The 20833-nt window shown below is 37.4% G+C and overlaps 1 protein-coding gene across 4 annotated transcripts in view; it reads right to left on the reverse strand.

Moving 5' to 3' along the window:
• The window catches only part of SPOCK3 (SPARC (osteonectin), cwcv and kazal like domains proteoglycan 3), a 468485-nt gene that overhangs the window by 256074 nt on the left and 191578 nt on the right, over positions 1 to 20833 (reverse strand). The gene's annotated exons all lie outside the window — the stretch shown is intronic.

Consider the following 20833-nt stretch of genomic DNA (forward strand, 5'->3'; position numbering starts at 1 on the left):
GAGGTTACACAGTTTATAAAACAAGGACATTGCCCTATAGAAACCTAAAATGTCCTTTATCACAGCTTTAGAAAATCCTTTTCTTCTTCTGTGGTAAGAAAAGTATAAATAGGCTTTATAAAGTTATACATTTTAAAAAGTTTAGCTTTCTGAGAAGCATGCCTATGAAAAGAACCTCTAAGAATTTAGTGACATTTCTCTTGTCAACAGCTTTTCCTCCCTTCATGGGTGAAGGGGACAGGGCAGTCCATAATTGTGAATATTAGCTTTGGCCAAAGTCTAATGACTCTGAAGCATTAGGCAATCTAAATATCAATTTATTATACCTGCTTCACAATTTTATTTTGTTTTAGGAGGGTCTACGAAAAAAAACATATTTCTTGCAAGCTTAAATAAAAAAGAGGATTGAATGGTTGAAAGATAAGTTATCAGCATTAATAAAATATGTATAAAGTTAATGCAAATTGGGGGGTCCATGAAGAATGAGAAACTATTTAATGAAGATAAATTTTTAAAATATAAATATATTTATTTCTTGAGTTTGAGCAGTGTAACCAGTCCATTAGAATTACAAATCGGAGGTTTCAAGATGGCGGCGGCTGCAGCGGCTGGCGCGGAGTAGCTGAGGTGGAAAAGGTGGCCACTGGGCCTCAGGCAGCCGGGAAACTTGTGGACCTTCCTCTGGCCATCTCTTAAGGGAGGACTGCTGCTGCTGGCCGGTCGTGGGGGCTCAACGCCACTTTGCCCCCGGCAGGAGAGGCTGCCTCATTTACAGGCAACAGCTTTGAAGTGTGGAGCAGGAAAAGAACTGATTCTTAGCTGCAAAAGCGAGTCTTGAAACAGGGAACACGGCGCCAGGGCTGCTGTGGATGCAGACAGGATCCCGGAGGCTGGGGCCGCACTGAAGGCGGCCAGCTGCCCTATTCACGATTCAAGGTTTCAGGCCGGCATTAAAGAAGATTCCTGGGAGCGCCCGAGCGGCGCCGCGACTGAACAGCCCGAGGCGGCAGTGCCGAGAACACGGAAGGCAACAAACCAGAGACAGAGCGAGCGCCCGACCTGGCACAGCACTGTGAGTGATCCCTGGCACAGCTCTGTTCGGGGGGTGGATGCCCATGCGGCTCCCGCCTGCACCACCAGGTCACTCACTGCCCCGGTGCTGCCTCCATTTTCCCAGGTGCGGGCAGCTCCGCCCTGCTCGGCCATCACTGAGCCCATTTGCTTGGCCTGGCGCAGGGCTTTCCGGACCCTGCGGGCCGGCCTCCTCTCCCACTCCCTCCGCGGTTCTCTGGCGGGGCTGGGGGTGTGGGGCGTCCCGACCAGTGTTGGGAGGGCTAGGAAGTACGGGCGGGCCGAATGTCACTCCACCGCACCCTGACTCCGGCTCCGGTAAACTTCCTGTTACTGGGAGGCAGATACCATCTCTGCGACCACCAGTTTGGAAAAAAGCCTAACGAATTTCTGGTTGGGAATAGTGTGGTAGGAGAGTTCCCAGGTCCGCTTGAACCTGCCGGAGAGCAGGCTGCAGGCGGGCACTAGACTCGGTTTATACCGGGGGGATACAAAGGTGAACAGGACCCGAGAAAGATCTACACAGTGCTACAAAGGCACCCAGAGAGACCGGTCGTCTGTGCCTAGCAGAAACCTGGTAGACTTCCTGGGCGAGGCAGTGCTGAGCAGGGTCTTGAAGGCCCAGCTGATAGACGAGGGGTGCAGAAGACACACCCCAGCCCAGCACAGTGCGCACAGAGTGGGGAGACGTGCGGCCAGGGAGGCGGCGACTCGACAGAAACCACACACCCGGTGGGGTCGCCACTGCACGATCTAACAGCCTGGGCCAGAGCACACGAAACAGGGAGAAGTCCTGTACAGAAAGTGAAAGCTCAACAGAGATCACACACCCTGTGGTACGTGATCCACCAGCCCAGCAGAGTACAAACTGACCAGAAAGGTGGATCCCCGGAGAAGCCCAAGACCTGAGGCAACCACACACACAAGACACTAGAGGCCAACTGAGCAGTCACGGCGGGAGCCATACCAAATTGGCAACCACAGCAACATCCTAGTTACTCATTAGTCTCAAACCGGTGGACTGTGAAACCCCCTGCCACAATGAATAAACACCAAAAAAAAGACACCAGAAATACAAAAAATCAAGAAAGTACACCACCAAAAGTTAATAAATCTCATACTCTAGATCCTATAAAACAAGAATCCCTTGAAATAACTGACAAGGAATTTCGAGTGATAATTCTAAGGAAACTGAATGAGATACAAGAAAACTCAGCTAGACATCATGATGAAATGAGGAAAAGTATACAGGATCTGAAAGAGGAAATATACAAGGAAATCAATGTCCTGAAAAAAAATGTAGCAGAACTGGCTGAACTGAAGAAGTTATTCAGCGAAATAAAAAACACAACGGAGAGTTTAACCAGCAGGCTTGTCGAAGTTGAAGAGAGAACCTCTGAACTTGAAGATGGGCTGTTTGAAATAACCCAAGCAGACAAAAAGAAAGAAAAAAGAATCAAGGACATGGAAGAAAATCTGAGAGAGATATCAGACAACCTCAAGCGCTCAAATATCCGAGTCATGGGTATTCCAGAAGGGGAGGAAAATGGAGATTCCATTGAAAACATATTCAACAAAATAGTGGCAGAAAACTTCCCAGGTATAGGAAAAATCACAGATCTTCAGATCCAGGAAGCTCAACGATCTCCAAACGTATTCAACCCAAAAAGGCCTTCTCCAAGACATGTCATAGTCAAATTGGCAAAACTCAGAGACAAAGAGAGAATCTTAAAAGCTGCAAGAGAGAAGCGTCAAATCACCTATAAGGGAGCCCCAATCAGGTTAACATCAGACTTTTCATCACAAACCCTAAAAGCTAGAAAGGAATGGGATGATATTTTCAAAATACTAAAAGACAAAGATTGCCAGCCAAGAATACTCTACCCTGCAAGGCTATCCTTCCGAAATGAGGGGCAAATAGTATATTTCTCAGACAAACAAAAACTGCGGGAGTTCACTACCACAAGACCACCCTTACAAGAAATCCTCAAGGGAGTACTGGGTTTGGTTCCTGAAAAATAACTACCACTGCCATAAAAACCTAAGAAAAATCTAAACCCGCTAGTACAATAAAAATGGCATTCATGAAGAGAAAACAAGCTAACAAAAACACTATCTACAACCTAAGGAACCAACAAACAAAGAAACCAAACAGTAAATCAGAAAGCAAGGAATAAAAGACACCTAAGACAACCAAACAACCAATAAAATGCTAGGAATAAATCAACACCTTTCAATAACAACTCTTAATGTTAAAGGCTTAAATTCCCCAATTAAAAGACACAGACTGGCTGACTGGATCAAAAAGCAGGACCCAACTATATGCTGCCTACAAGAGACCCACCTCACCCATAAAGATTCACACAGACTATGAAAGGATGGAAAAAGATTTACCATGCAAACAGAAAAGAAAAACGAGCTGGAGTAGCTATTCTTATATCTGACAAAATAGACTTTAAACTAAAAACCATAAAAAGAGACAATGAGGGACACTACTTAATGATAAAAGGACTGATCCATCAAGAAGACATAACAATCATAAATATGTACGCACCCAATGTTGGAGCAGCCAGATTTATAAAACAAACTCTATTGGACATAAAGAAGGAAATAGACACTAATACCATAATAGCAGGGGACCTGAACACTCCACTGTCAATATTAGACAGATCATCTAGGCAAAGAATCAGTAGAGAAACACAAGATCTAAACAAGACTCTAGACCAATTGGAATTGGCAGATATCTACAGAACATTCCACCCAACAACCTCAGAATATTCATTCTTCTCATCAGCACATGGATCATTCTCCAGGATAGATCACATATTAGGTCACAAATCAAGTCTCAATAAATTCAAAAAAATTGCAATTATCCCATGTATCTTCTCAGACCACAATGGATTAAAACTAGAAATTAATAACAAACGAACCTCTGGAAACTATACAAACACATGGAAATTAAACAGCATTCTACTTAATGACATATGGGTCCAAGAAGAAATCAAGCAGGAAATCAAAAAATTTATTGAAACTAATGAAAACAATGATACATCATACCAAAACCTGTGGGATACTGCAAAAGCAGTATTGAAGGGAAAATTTATTGCATTAAACGCTCACTTCAGAAGAATAGAAAGATGGCAAGTGAACAACCTAACACTTCACCTTAAAGAACTAGAAAAACAAGAACAATCCAAACCTAAAGTTAGCAGACGGAAAGAAATCATTAAGATCAGAGCAGAACTGAATGAAATTGAAAACCAAAAAACATTTCAAAAGATCAACGAATCAAAAAGTTGGTTTTTTGATAAAATTGACAAACCATTAGCATGGCTAACAAAAAAAAGAAGAGAGAAGACTCAAATAACAAAAATTAGAAATGAAAAAGGCGATATTACAACTGATTCATCTGAAATACAAGGAATCATTCGAGACTACTATAAACAACTATACGCCAACAAATTTGAAAATCTGGAGGAAATGGATAAATTTCTGGACACACACAAGCTCCCAAAACTGAACCGTGAAGACGTAGAAAATTTGAACAGACCAATAACAATAAAGGAGATTGAAGCTGTTATCAGAAGGCTCCCAACAAAGAAAAGCCCAGGACCAGATGGATTCACAGCAGAATTTTACCAAACATTCAAACAGGAATTGACACCGATTCTTTACAAACTATTCCAAAAGATTGAAACGGACGCAAATCTCCCAAACTCATTCTATGAAGCAAACATCATCCTGATACCAAAACCAGGTAAAGATATAACCAAAAAAGAAAACTACAGGCCGATATCCTTGATGAATATAGATGCAAAAATCCTCACTAAAATACTAGCAAACAGAATACAGCAACATATACGAAAAATTATTCATCACGATCAAGTGGGATTCATCCCAGGGATGCAAGGTTGGTTCAACATACGCAAATCAATAAATGTGATACACCATATTAATAAACTCAAACACAAGGACCATATGATCATCTCTATAGATGCTGAAAAAGCATTTGATAAAGGTCAGCACTCATTCATGACAAAGACCCTCTATAAGTTAGGTATAGAGGGAAAGTATCTCAACATAATTAAAGCCATATATGCCAAACCCACAGCCAATATCATCCTGAATGGGGAAAAGCTGAAAGCTTTTCCTTTAAGAACAGGCACTAGACAAGGATGCCCACTCTCACCACTCCTATTCAACATAGTGTTGGAAGTACTAGCCAGAGCAATCAGAGAAGAGAAGGAAATAAAGGGCATCCAGATTGGAAAAGATGAAGTCAAACTGTCCCTGTTTGCAGATGACATGATCCTATATATCGAACAGCCTAAAACCTCTACAAAAAAACTGTTGGAATTGATAAATGATTTCAGCACAGTAGCAGGATACAAAATCAACACTCAAAAATCAGTAGCATTTCTTTTCTCCAATAGTGAACATGCAGAAAGAGAAATCAAGAAAGCCTGACCATTTACAATAGCCACCAAAAAAATAAAATACTTAGGAATTGAGTTAACCAAGGAGGTGAAAAATCTCTATAATGAGAACTACAAAACACTGCTGAGAGAAATTAGAGAGGATACAAGAAGATGGAAAGATATTCCATGCTCTTGGATTGGAAGAATCAACATAGTGAAAATGTCCATACTACCCAAAGTGATATACAAATTCAATGCAATCCCCATCAAAATTCCAAAGACATTTTTCTCAGAAATGGAAAAAACTATCCAGTCATTTATATGGAACAATAAAAGACCACGCATAGCCAAAGCAATGCTGAGCAAAAAAAATAAAGCTGGAGGCATAACACTACCTGACTTTAAGCTATACTACAAAGCTATAATAACCAAAACAGTATGGTACTGGCATAAAAACAGACACACTGACCAATGGAATAGAATAGAGAATCCAGAAATCAACCCACACACTTACTGTCAGCTGATCTTTGACAAAGGCATCAAGCCTATTCAGTGGCGAAGGGACTGCCTCTTCAGCAAATGGTGCTGGGACAACTGGATATCCATATGCAGGAGAATGAAACTTGATCCATACCTCTCGCCGTATACTAAAATCAACTCAAAATGGATTAAGGATTTAAATATACACCCTGAAACAATAAAACTTCTTAAAGAAAACATAGGAGAAACACTTCAGGAAATAGGACTGGGCACAGACTTCATGAGTACGACCCCAAAAGCACGGGCAACCAAAGGAAAAATAAACAAATGGGATTATATCAAACTGAAAAGCTTCTGCACAGCAAAAGAAACAATTAAAAGAGTTAAAAGACAACCAACAGAGTGGGAGAAAATATTTGCAAAATATACATCTGACAAAGGATTAATATCCAGAATATATAAGGAACTCAAACAACTGTACAAGAAGAAAACAAGCAACCCAATTAAAAAATGGGCAAAAGAGCTAAGTAGGCATTTCTCTAAGGAAGATATACAAATGGCCAACAGACATATGAAAAAATGCTCAACATCACTCAGCATCCGGGAAATGCAAATCAAAACCACACTGAGATACCATCTAACCCCAGTTAGGATGGCTAAAATCCAAAAGACTATGAACGATAAATGCTGGCGAGGCTGCGGAGAAAAAGGAACTCTCATACATTGTTGGTGGGACTGCAAAATGGTGCAGCCTCTATGGAAAATGGTATGGAGGTTCCTCAAACAATTGCAGATAGATCTACCATACGACCCAGCTATCCCACTGTTGGTAATATACCCAGAAGAATGGAAATCATCAAGTCGAAGGTATACCTGTTTCCCAATGTTCATCGCAGCCCTCTTTACAATAGCCAAGAGTTGGAACCAGCCCAAATGCCCATCATCGGATGAGTGGATACGGAAAATGTGGTACATCTACACAATGGAATACTACTCAGCTATAAAAACGAATGAAATACTGCCATTTGCAACAACATGGATGGACCTTGAGAGAATTATATTAAGTGAAACAAGTCAGGCACAGAAAGAGAAATACCACATGTTCTCACTTATTGGTGGGAGCTAAAAATTAATATATAAATTCACACACACACACACACACACACACACACAGACACACACACACACACACACGCACACAAACCGGGGGGGGGGGGGAAGAAGATATAACAACCACAATTATTTGAAGTTGATATGACAAGCAAACAGAAAGGACATTGTTGGGGGGGAAGGGGGGGAGGGAGAAGGGAGGGAGGTTTTGGTGATGGGGAGCAATAATCAGCCACGATATATATCGACAAAATAAAATTAAAAAAAATAAAAATAAAAAAAAATAAATAAAAAAAATTTTTTAAAAAAAAGGCTGCTTCAAATAGAATCATAAACAAACAAAAAAAAAACACTAGTAAGGCAATTCTGGTTTTGGTTTAATGAGTAATATTAATCTGTAGTTCTTTGATGATGTCCCCTAAGTATTCTGTATCTTAATGTTTTCACCTATAAATTGAAGAAATTGGACAATTAATTCTAAAATACAAAATAGCATATTCTTTAATTTTGTGACTTAACTGACCAGGGAGGTATTACATAAAAAATAAGAAATATGTTTAAAAATTCACAATGAGTTGAAAAGATGCTTCTGTCTCTTTGCATGAATGCATACTAAGTGTCTAGACTATTTCCAGGCACATAGGAAACATTATATTTGGCCATTACCATTAATATTTTTTATTGATAGCTATTAAACGCCTACAAAATTTGTTATACAGGCCGTACAGCTCTTCCAACAACCAACCACTGGAGCATCTCTGGCCCACTTTAAGTAACACTCTGCGTTTCTAGGCTCTCTGGTGGGACATAGAACTACCTCCATGGAATAAAATTCTTTGATTCTAAACTTATGATTTTTCTAAGTAAACTACTTGCTTGTTTGACCTATTCAAAAGTAAAAATTACAATTTTCACATAAACTCTTACTAAAAGAGCAATGAAGCTAATCCTTAAAAGACCAAAGCAAGACACCTAAGCACAGATATGTTTCCTCAGAAAGCTGTGTCAAACATTGCTACCATCAGATCGTTTAAACACACACGCGTGAGCACGTACACACACACAGGCAAACGGGCAGGGTGGGACAAGGCTGGCAGTGTGGAAGGGGCTTGCTGATGCAAATGTTCTTTGTTTTGATTCAAGTGGTGTTAAGGCAGGTATCTGCATTCACCAAAAGGTATCAAACAGTGTATTTTAAAATATTGCATTTCATTTTACCTAAATTATACCTCTTTTTTTTCAGAAGCATTGGATTTAACTACTGGATTCTGAATATCCTAAAAATGGTAAAGGATTTTACATTTTCCCAGACTGTTAAAACTTAGACTGTTTCATAGAACCAATAATTATATTGGCTAAAGTAACCGATTAACAGAATTTAAGATGTAGAATACCGTTTAATATACACAGTAATCTTTAGAACATCTTTTATGAATTAAAGCTTTCTAAACATTTTTCAACTGTGTCTTCTTTCAGGAGATTGATGGTGGTTAAGCAGAACTGAAACTGCAACAATCATGGACTGTCTTAGTAAAGCAATGACCATAATCACCCTGGCAGGTAAGTGAGACTTATGGATCTTTCGTAGCCATCAGTTTGTCATTTCCAATTAGTATCTTTGCTTATAAAGAACATGTCTTTGCAAAGTAATGATCTGACTGTTGTTAAATGAAGCTTTTACTGATTGCTATCTACGTACGTGTGATTAGATTAAAACCCCCAAGTTATCCAGATAACTACCTCAAATGATAGAGCGTTTTCTGACACACAACCTTTCCAGTCGGCTTATTTTGTTAGACATTTTAATCTACACTTTACTCCGGTGCAAATGAAAACTTGTAATTGCTATTTACTAAATGACTAAATCTTTAGCACTGATCTATCAAATTAATAGCTACTGAATCTGGCAAGCTAATATAAAGTGTCTAATGTAGAAATGTAAAGACTTTTTCAATTTTTGTGGACTAAGGTATTTATCCAAATATTCAAAATAGTCAAATATATTTGTAATCAGTCTTCTTGTGGTCCTAAATTGACATTCCAGTAGGATCAAATTAGGCCTTACTGAATCATAGCAGAATCCAGTTCTAGTCAATGATGTGAAAGACTATGGAATTACAATATGTGGCTCCTTGATATCATAAATGATGTAAGCAGCAGAGACAGATGGCTAAGACATTAAGTCTATGAGTAGTTTGTGATATTAAATATTAGAAATTTATTTTTATGACTAAAAAATAAAGAAAATTTAGAAAATTTTTAAAAATAGAAAAATACCATATAAGAATAGTAAAACTGCAATATGAAATTCTAAAGTATTTTAGGATTGATCAATAGAGAAATAAAGTAAAGAGGATACAATATAGTTATATTACTTTTCACCGTTAAAACTTATATAATTGATAAAATATTTTGAAAATTGTTAATCTGTTTTGCATAATTAATTTGTATCTCTTTGGGATAGAAAACCTTCACTCTATTGTATATAATTTTCTCATGAAGAAACTAGGATATGTCACTGAGATACAAGAAGAAAGAGCTAGAAAATATTAAGTGTTGAACTTGAAAATTTAATTATTTTGAGAAATATAGCTTGGGAAAAGTGTTTTCCAGATTCTAATGAAATCATTGCTGTCTCTACTTCGCTATCAGCAGTGAACCCGAAAGACTAAGATCACAGGATTATTTTGTGGTGTGGAATGGATCTTTTTCAAGCCAACCACATAGTAAAGACATGAACCAAGGGAGGAATAAAAGAGAGAGCCTCCCCTATTTTTCTATCTGGAGTAATGAGGGAAAAGGGAGGAAGAGCAATGGCAGATGGCAAAGCAATTGAACCTGGCTCCATATTCCCCTTCAACCCAACTCTTGGGCAATGCTCAGGTGAGGGCAAGTAAGTCAGAGGACAGAAGATCACTTTACCACCCCTGCCCCTCTGTGTGGACAGTAGCACAGAGGCCACCATATAGATTGTCTTGTTACATTCTGGGACACTGACACATTTAAGTTTCCTAGGAAGAACAGCTAAGTCAGAAGGGCCCTTTGTTTTTGTTGTTATTTTTATTTATTTACTATTTATTTTTGAGTATACATATTTATGGAGTACAAAGTTGACTATCAGTATGTGTACAGTATGCGATGATTGAAACAATATTATTAGCATGCTCATCATTATAAATTCTAATTATTCTTTGTGTCCCTTACCCAATTCCTTCCTAACTCTCTGCTCCCTTTCCCACTTTCCCACCTCTAGTATCTGTAGGTCTGTTCTCTCCTTCTGAAAGTTCAATGTTTCATAGTGGTCTTTCTTTCTTTCTCTCTTTCTTAGCTCCCACTTATGAATGAGGATATGTGGTATTTCTCTTTCTGTGCTTGGCTTATTTCATTTAACATAATTTTCTCCAAGCTCATCCTTGTTGCTACAAATAACAGAATTTCATTCATTTTTATTGCTGAGTAGTATTTCATTGTGTATATATAGTATATATAAACATTTTCCTTATCTAGTCGTCCGCCAATGGACATTTAGGTTGGTTCCATATTTTGGCTACTGTAAATAGAGCTGCAATGAACATGGGAGTGCTGATATTCCTTCAACATGATTTCCATTCCTTTGGATATATACACAGAAGTGGGATTGCTGGATCATATGGTAGTTCTATCTGTAGTTTGAGAAACTGCCATACTGTTTTCCATAAAGAAGGGCCCTTGTTTTGGACTTTCAAAGCCACCCTTTAAAAGTCCATTGCAAGTTCCTCTGCAGCATAGTCACTTACTGAGAGCTACTAGAGCTTGCCATGGGACGCATTCTGTAGGGTGAGGTGATCCTGCCACCACAGTTGAAGAGTGTGGCCAATGGGATGGACAGAGGCTATGATATACAATTAGTAGTCTTTCTTTGAAGTTCTGCTACAAAGTCTCTCCGGCTGCACTTCCACAGATGTGACCATCTCGCCTCTTGGGCTAGTTACAATTGCCTCCGCCACCAGCCTCTGAGAAGCCAGCAATCTTTCTGTCACCTGTCTCTAGGCTGAGTTCTCACATCTCCTCCAGGTGGTGCACGTGGTCCTTCTGGAAGATTTTTATGTTGGCTCCTGTCAGCAGATTACCCAGTAAATGCAAACAATAGTCCTAACTATGATAGAAGATCTCTTTTTTGTCAGGGGAGCCACCTCAGTTTTACTCTGCTACAAACAGGGTCAGCAATTTCCATTGACTTTCATCATTAAAATATCCAGACTTCAGTCAACACTAGACCACATGTTCCTCATCAATGGGACACAAGTCTACCCAAGTGATCACCATGAAGCCATCTGAAATAAAAATAATAATAATTTTTTTTAAAAAAACAGCTTTCTTTCCCTATGTCAAGGGGCAGTGGGGGGGTGCGGCCACAGCAAACCATCTGCTCTACAAGGGAATGACAACTCTCTCTCTGATCAGCCTTCACTGTCTCTTTTAAAACTCATAACTGGGATTGGCAAAAGCAGTTTCACAATCTCTTTGCACTTTCCAATTAAGCAGTCTAGTAAATTGTTTTAGGCTTTCAAATCTCTGGGTCTTTGGGACCCATCTTATTATTTTTGGCATTTGAGGCCTCTACTGAAACCACAAGAAGAGATGAACCCAACTCTTATTATATACTTGGAAATAAAGAAAGCTCAAGTTTCCTGAAAAGTTTCAGGGTTGTAGAAAACAATGCAAACTTATAGTTTCTGTGATTTTTTTTCATTTATTAGAGTTACACACGGTATATGTTTAGTTATAATATATCATTTACAAAGAATGTTAAATGTATGAAATAATATGAGGGACCTTCAAAAAGTTCATAAAAAGATTCATATTATCTTTCAATTCTACTTTTCAGCAAACTTTTTGAAGTACCCTCAAATATGGTATATAATACATAAATATATATTTTATATTTTGCATATTATTATATTGCTTGTTTTATGTATATTTTAATGTGCACAGTTTTCTATTTTAAATTATTTGCATTTAGTTTTTGTCCTAAATTCTTAATAGAAAAGTAATAAACAATAAATCATGCATTCTTCAATCTGCACCTACAGACATTAAAGGTATGTATTTATACAATATTAAAATACAAATTTCAGAACTACTGGTCATTCTCCAAATGCCAGTTTTTCCTCTTCTAAACATATCATTTAATCACATTCTCTGCCCTTCTTCAGTAAAGTGTTGTTATCATGTGGCTGAATTCCAGTCGTTAGAATATAAAGAAAAGCAGTATGTACTAATTTCAGACTTATTTTGTAAATATCTCTCATTCACAAACCTCCATGATGTATTTCCATTTGAACTGAGATGGTGATTGCCCAACACTTTAGAAAGTCAGATACCAAAGAGGGCAGAGCTTCATTTGCATGGCTTTATGTTTACGTGATTAGAGTGCAATCCCCCTGCAACCTGGAAACATGTATGGATATTACAAAAATGAATTGTTAATTTAAGTGAAATGCTAACTTTGAGACTCTTTGCAACTACAGTGTAGAATAACTTCACTAGCATACATATTTATATCTTGAGGTGGGGTACCTGCATAAAAGAAAACTAAAATGTGTGACATTGCCTTATTGGTCAGGTAGCAGGTACCTTGAATATATATATATATATATATATATTTGAAAAAATGGAAACCCACGCCGTGCAGTAGTAAAATATTGTGTAAACAGCCATGTGCTGCATGGATCATTCTCCAGGATAAATCACATATTAGGTCACAAATCAAGTCTCAATAAATTCAAAAAAATTGGAATTATCCCATGTATCTTCTCAGACCACAATGGATTAAAACTAGAAATTAATAACAAACGAAACTCTGGAAACTATACAAACACATGGAAATTAACTGCATTCTACTTAATGACATATGGGTCCAAGAAGAAATCAAGCAGGAAATCAAAAAATTTATTGAAACTAATGAAAACAATGATACATCATACCAAAACCTGTGGGATACTGCAAAAGCAGTATTGAGGGAAAAATTTATTGCATTAAACGCTCACTTCAGAAGAATAGAAAGATGGCAAGTGAACAACCTAACACTTCACCTTAAAGAACTAGAAAAACAAGAACAATCCAAACCTAAAGTTAGCAGACGGAAAGAAATCATTAAGATCAGAGCAGAACTGAATGAAATTGAAAACCAAAAAACAATTCAAAAGATCAATGAATCAAAAAGTTGGTTTTTTGAAAAGATAAATAAAATTGACAAACCATTAGCATGGCTAACAAAAAAAGAAGAGAGAAGACTCAAATAACAAAAATTAGAAATGAAAAAGGCGATATTACAACTGATTCATCTGAAATACAAGGAATCATTCGAGACTACTATAAACAACTATACGCCAACAAATTTGAAAATCTGGAGGAAATGGATAAATTTCTGGACACACACAAGCTCCCAAAACTGAACCGTGAAGACATAGAAAATTTGAACAGACCAATAACAATAAAGGAGATTGAAGCTGTTATCAGAAGGTTCCCAACAAAGAAAAGCCCAGGACCAGATGGATTCACAGCAGAATTTTACCAAACATTCAAAGAGGAATTGACACCAATTCTTTACAAACTATTCCAAAAGATTGAAACGGACGCAAATCTCCCAAACTCATTCTATGAAGCAAACATCATCCTGATACCAAAACCAGGTAAAGATATAACCAAAAAAGAAAACTACAGGCCAATATCCTTCATGAATATAGATGCAAAAATCCTCACTAAAATACTAGCAAACAGAATACAGCAACACATACGTAAAATTATTCATCACGATCAAGTGGGATTCATCCCAGTGATGCAAGGTTGGTTCAACATATGCAAATCAATAAATGTGATACACCATATCAATAAATCAAACACAAGGACCATATGATCATCTCTATAGATGCTGAAAAAGCATTTGATAAAGTTCAGCACTCATTCATGACAAAGACCCTCTCTATAAGTTAGGTATAGAGGGAAAGTATCTCAACATAATTAAAGCCATATATGCCAAACCCACTGCCAATATCATCCTGAATGGGCAAAAGCTGAAAGCTTTTCCTTTAAGAACAGGCACTAGACAAGGATGCCCACTCTCACCACTCCTATTCAACATAGTGTTGGAAGTACTAGCCAGAGCAATCAGAGAAGAGAAGGAAATAAAGGGCATCCAGATTGGAAAAGATGAAGTCAAACTGTCCCTGTTTGCAGATGACATGATCCTATATATCGAACAGCCTAAAACCTCTACAAAAAACTCTTGGAATTGATAAATGATTTCAGCACAGTAGCAGGATACAAAATCAGTAGCATTTCTTTTCTCCAATAGTGAACATGCAGAACGAGAAATCAAGAAAGCCTGCCCATTTACAATAGCCACCAAAAAAATAAAATACTTAGGAATGGAGTTAACCAAGGAGGTGAAAAATCTCTATAATGAGAACTACAAACCACTGCTGAGAGAAATTAGAGAGGATACGAGAAGATGGAAAGATATCCCATGCTCTTGGATTGGAAGAATCAACATAGTGAAAATGTCCATACTACCCAAAGTGATATACAAATTCAATGCAATCCCCATCAAAATTCCAAAGACATTTTTCTCAGAAATGGAAAAAACTATCCAGTCATTTATATGGAACAATAAAAGACCACGCATAGCCAAAGCAATGCTGAGCAAAAAAAATAAAGCTGGAGCCATAACACTACCTGACTTTAAGCTATACTACAAAGCTATAATAACCAAAACAGTATGTACTGGCATAAAAACAGACACACTGACCAATGGAATAGAATAGAGAATCCAGAAATCAACCCACAATCTTACTGCCAGCTGATCTTTGACAAAGGCACCAAGCCTATTCACTGGCGAAGGGACTGCCTCTTCAGCAAATGGTGCTGGGATAACTGGATATCCATATGCAGGAGAATGAAACTAGATCCATACCTCTCACCATATACTAAAATCAACTCAAAATGGATTAAGGATTTAAATATACACCCTGAAACAATAAAACTTCTTAAAGAAAACATAGGAGAAACACTTCAGGAAATAGGACTGGGCACAGACTTCATGAATACGACCCCAAAAGCACGGGCAACCAAAGGAAAAATAAACAAATGGGATTATATCAAACTAAAAAGCTTCTGCACAGCAAAAGAAACAATTAACAGAGTTAAAAGACAACCAACAGAATGGGAGAAAATATTTGCAAAATATATATCTGACAAAGGATTAATATCCAGAATATATAAGGAACTCAAACAACTGTACAAGAAGAAAACAAGCAACCCAATTAAAAAATGGGCAAAAGAGCTAAATAGGCATTTCTCTAAGGAAGATATCCAAATGGCTAACAGACATATGAAAAAATGCTCAACATCACTCTGCATCTGGGAAATGCAAATCAAAACCACATTGAGATACCATCTAACTCCAGTTAGGATGGCTAAAATCCAAAAGACTGTGAACGATAAATGCTGGAGAGGCTGCGGAGTAAAAGGAACTCTCATACATTGTTGGTGGGACTGCAAAATGGTGCAGCCTCTATGGAAAATGGTATGGAGGTTCCTCAGACAATTGCAGATAGATCTACCATACGACCCAGCTATCCCACTGTTGGGAATATACCCAGAGGAATGGAAATCATCAAGTCGAAGGTATACCTGTTTCCCAATGTTTATCGCAGCACTCTTTACAATAGCCAAGAGTTGGAACCAGCCCAAATGCCCATCACCAGATGAGTGGATACGGAAAATGTGGTACATCTACACAATGGAATACTACTCAGCTATAAAAGCGAATGAAATACTGCCATTTGCAACAACATGGATGGACCTTGAGAGAATTATATTAAGTGAAACAAGTCAGGCACAGAAAGAGAAATACCACATGTTCTCACTTATTGGTGGGAGCTAAAAATTAATATATAAATTCACACACACACACACACAAACAAAAACTGGGGAGGGGAGAAGATATAACAATCACAATTATTTGAAGTTGATACAACAAGCAAACAGAAAGGACATTGTTGGGGGGGAGAGGGGGAGGGAGAAGGGAGGGCGGCTTTGGTGATGGGGAGCAATAATCAGCCACAATGTATATCGACAAAATAAAATTAAAAAATAAATAAATAAATAAATAAAATTAAATAAATAAATAAATAAATAAATAAAAAGTAAAAAAAATTAAAAAATTAAAATATAAAATTATATTATCATTCAAAAACAAAAAACAAAAAAAAACAGCCATGTGCTGTAACTTTCAAGGCAGATTAATGTCTATTTGGCCTCTAGGCGAAGTTTTTGGAATAGTACTTCCAGGTTTCCAAAAAGAATAACAACATAAATTCAAAAGTTCTTTATTCAAATTCAAAATTCAAAGTTTCTTTATTGCTATGGTTTGAAATCTGTTCCCTCCAAAATTCATGTTGAAACTTAATCCCTATTTGATCGTATTAAGAGATGGGGACTTTTGGGAAATGATGAAGTCATTAGGGCTAAGTCATCGTGAATGAATTAAGGCCCTTATACAAAAGGCTATGGGGATGGATTTATTCTCTCACGTGCTCTTTTACCATGTGAGGAAGCAGCAAGAAGGCCCTTACAAGATGCTGGTGGCTTCATCTTGGACTTTCCAGCAACTAGAACTGTGAGAAATAAATTCCTGTGCATTATAAGTTACCCAGTCTGTGGTATTTTGTTATAGCAGCACAGATGGACTGAGACATCCATCACATCCCAGTCTCCGAGTCTTCAGGAATGTTAAATGTAACTTTAAGGTACATGGAAGAAACATCATTGTTTTCCATTTAAATAATCATCTCCTTACTTCTCATTGCCCCTCCTCAAAACAAAAGTTAAAAAGTTTTCCTCTAATAACCACTAATGCAAGCAATATTCCAAGCGGGATTTTCTAAAATTGTTCTGGTTGAGTGTGAAGAAAAGGACTGGAGTGAGTTAGGATGTGTTAATTTCTTAGAGCCAGAATAAAAAGGGGGAAGGAAGTGAGCTCCAAATCCAAATTGGAAATATCTCATAATCTGTTCGATTCATTAAAGTTGGTGACTACTCCTGAGACTGTAATTGAAGAAGCACTTGTTAAATTGGGTTATCTATTGAAACCAGAGTAGGAAAATATTCTTGCCCTATGCCATTCATTATGTACCATACGCAAGAATGCTGGACCTTGAAAAATATTAACCTTGAAACAAAATGCTCACACTCTTGCAAAAATGTATTAGTTTTTGAAATAATAAACAAAATGATTGTTTTAGAGCAAATAGTTTCTATAGCAATGATATTGAAAACATTAACATACACTTACTCATTGGATTTCTATTAAAGGTATCTTATAATTTACTTCTAAAGAAAGTCACCCATATTTCATTGCTGCCATTTCTTGACAGTTGGCCCTGATGGGAGAAAATTGTTACATTAAACAAATGGAGCAAAATCTTGTGGTACTTCACCCATCAATCTTTCTAATGGAGATATAAACGTTGTTGAACAACGGGCTCTTACTTTCCCCAGTAGCGGGTGCTCAAAGTTCTTATGTGGAAATGGTGGTAACTTAGCCCAGAAGGCTAAACAAGGAAAGGCCAGAAAGCAGGCGAGGTCTCACACCCCCACCACTCTCCCAGACCGGTTTCCCCACATGGGAATGACAAAATTGGCACCAATTAACTGGAGGAGATTCTCAGAATTACCGCCACTGTCCTCTTAGTAGTTTCAGGCAGCCACATGATCCAGGATCACATTCGCCTGTGTAGAGACGGGTCAAACAGCCATCACCAGGTGGCACCAAACAGCAACCCAAACCAACATAACATTTGCTTTAAATATTTATATGTACATATTTATGGGGTACGGAGTGTATTATCAGTATATGTGTACAGTATGTGATGATCAAATCAATGCTATTAGCACGTTCATCATTACAAATCGTAATTACTTTTTGTGTCCCTTGCCAAATTACTCCCTATCCACCCTCCCCTTCCCCCTTTCCCACCTCTAGTAACTACGGGTCTGTTCTCTCTTGAAAGTTCAACATTTTATTATAGTCTTTCTTTCTCTGTTTCTTAGCTCCCATTTCTGAGTGAGGACATAAAGTATTTCTCTTTCTGAGCCTGGCTTTTTTCACTTAACAAAGTTTTCTCCATGTTGCTGCAAATGGCAGAATTTCATTCTTTTCCAACATAATTTTGGACGGCACTAATGAATCCATGGAGATCCCAAACAAAACACACAGGCATGCCGAGGCCATTTCTTAATCTCACAATAAGGAAAAATGGACATTTTAACTCCGTAAATTTTTTAGATTTCACTTATCGTATACTAGGATTTTACAATATATAATGGTGTCACAGACTAGGGACCTCTTATCTTGTTCTGCCATCCTGGCACCTGGCTTGCTTTTCACGGTCCATCATAACCTCTTCCATCCCAGTTACGTATAATTTCCAAAAGTCGTACATGACATTCTCAGCAGCACTCCACTTGGCCAGAGCTTAGTCGTATGGCCATACATAACTTCCAAGCAGATTCAGAAATGTAATCTTTAGTATGGGTAGCTATGTGCCCCAAAAAACATTTAATGTTCTAGTACTAGGACAAAAGAGTAGAAATAATATGGGTGGAGAGCTGATCTGCAGTCCCTGCCACAAAGCTCTAAATTTTAATATAGTCTTTAAGTAGTAATAAAACACTTTGCAAACACATTTTTACTAGCAAAAGCTAAAGTTCCATCGTCCCTTCTCCCAAACAATACTAGGATCTCAGTAATCTTTAATCCCTCACCAGCTGCTACCCACATCCAACCGATTACTGTTTTCTAACACTTTGGTTTAAAAATTACAGACATATAAAATTAGTCCATGGCCTTTTAATTTTAGTCATTATTTATTAAAATTACCAATATATGTTAACAATTTCTGGTAATTCCTCCAAATTACCACTATTTTTATCAAGTTTCAGATTACCTTATTTTTTGCATTCTACTCTATTCCCAGGTTTATTTTATTCTTCTTTTCAAGTATATCTTTCAGTAGTTCTTTTGGAAGGGTCTGAGGGTGAAACATTCTCCCATGCTCTCAGATAATAACTGAACTGAGTATAGAATCTCAGATTGTGACTTACTTTCCTACAGTTTTAGAGATACGACACCATCCTCTTTTCTTATCTGTTGTTAGCAGTGAGACATCTGCTGTCAGTATAATTGCTTTCCTTTGAGGTAATCAAACTTTTTTCTCTCTGGCATGTTTATGATTTTTTTCTTTATATTTGCTATTATTCAGTTTCAGTAGGATGTAGGTATGACTTTTTGAAATCCTTTGTGACACGTTACACATTTATTCTATGTGCTTTTTGATAAGGAAAATTCTCAATTATTATTATATTTAATTACTATTAAATATTTTCAAATATTATCACTTTTTCCCAGTTTTCATTTAACTTCAACTTGTGGAACTCATGTTAGACATATGTTTAGTTAAAAATTACTCCACATGTCTAAACCAATCCTTTGTATTGGATTTAATCTCTTCATTTCTGTCTTTCTAATTCTGTGTTCCAATATCGCATATTATCTTAGTATTTGCTTATTCCTCTATTCTGTTTCACCCATTCATTAAGGTTTTTATTTTTGTTTTTAGTGTTTACTTTAATAACTTTATCTACCACCTATCTATCTATAATCTATCATCATCATCATCAATATATCTATCTAAAGAGAGAGAAAAAGAGAGAGACTAAGAGAGGGAAGGAGGAGAGAAGCAGAGAGACGGATTTATTTTCAGATTCTCTAATTAAATGCTATTAATATACACCTAATTTCATTTCATTTTTACATGCTTTTGTTGAATATTTTCTTGCTATTTTTTAGAATCACGCATGTTATTCTTCTTATCTCTTTGAACAGTGTAAACATTATTTTTTATTGAGTTCAGATTACCTTATTTTGTTTACATTGCCTGGGGTGAATTTATTTCTTGATGATTGATTTTGGTTTTGCCTGCAAAGAATAGGTTAATCTTAGCTGGCCTGGACTAACTCCTTGTTTAGCTCAAGTTATTGACTATTGGCCAACATAATAAATATTGTAAAATAAAGACAAGAAAATGATATCCTGTAGCAACAGATCTGTTTTTTCAGGGGTATGGTATACTAGGTTGTCAGCATTGTTTAGTTAAAATAATTGGATTTATGATTCGCACCTTGATTTGGTGAGGACCGGCTAGTTTTGATGGTCAAGCCTGCACATGTTTGAATGTGCCTGTGTGAACAGCCCCCCGTGAAAGACAGCCACAGCCCACTTTGGACTTTCTGGCACCAAGGTGCTCTACATACACACACTAACAGTGGTTTAAGACTTGGGGACAAAGTGAGTCAAGTGTGACTTAGTTGTAGAGGACAAGTATTGTGTGAGATACCTGAACTCCTTTTCAGTGCATGTCCTGCTGCTGCTGTCTCTGTGCTGTATTACCTGCCTGTAACAAGGCTGTTCCACGAGTGCAAACTGCTTGAGTTCTATTAGTCCCTTCGGGAATCAAAAATTAAAGTGATTAAAGCAGAATTAATTTAGTTACTTTTAATTTAGCTAATTTTGTGAATTAACTATGTTAACGTTTCTTTACTTTTTTGCTCTCATGTCTTCTGGAGCTTTAATTAGATGGCTCATCTTTCCTGGAATACAATCTCTCTCTCCTCTCCATCTCCTTCCCTGCTTCCCTGCTTCCCTCAGCTCT

This window comes from Cynocephalus volans, chromosome 9, assembly GCF_027409185.1.
Source record: "Cynocephalus volans isolate mCynVol1 chromosome 9, mCynVol1.pri, whole genome shotgun sequence".
In the NCBI taxonomy this organism is placed as follows: domain Eukaryota; kingdom Metazoa; phylum Chordata; class Mammalia; order Dermoptera; family Cynocephalidae; genus Cynocephalus; species Cynocephalus volans.